Consider the following 423-nt stretch of genomic DNA (forward strand, 5'->3'; position numbering starts at 1 on the left):
ACACACACACACACACACACACTGAGAAATACTAAGAAAATAATGATAGGATATGATGAATATAAAGTGATATTATACAAATGAGAAAAAATATGAATGAATTTCACTAAAAGCTGAAGGCATGTAGGAGTGTCAATGTTTCAATTCTTATTTTATAAAATCATTTTACATAAAATAAAAAGACAAGAATGAAGTACAAGGAATTCGAATGAAGTACAAGGAAAGAAACCAAATTGTCTATATTTTCAGACAACATGACCCCTTATGTCACATATCATAAAAGCTAAAATCAAATTAGCTTCAGAAAAGTAAAAGGATACAAAATTAACATATAAGCCGGGCTGTGGTGGTACATGCCTTTAATCCCAGCACTTGAGAGGCAGAAGCAGGCAGATTTCTGAGTTCAAGGCCAGCCTGGTCTAC

Source organism: Mastomys coucha, unplaced genomic scaffold, assembly GCF_008632895.1.
Source record: "Mastomys coucha isolate ucsf_1 unplaced genomic scaffold, UCSF_Mcou_1 pScaffold20, whole genome shotgun sequence".
Classification (NCBI taxonomy): Eukaryota; Metazoa; Chordata; class Mammalia; order Rodentia; family Muridae; genus Mastomys; species Mastomys coucha.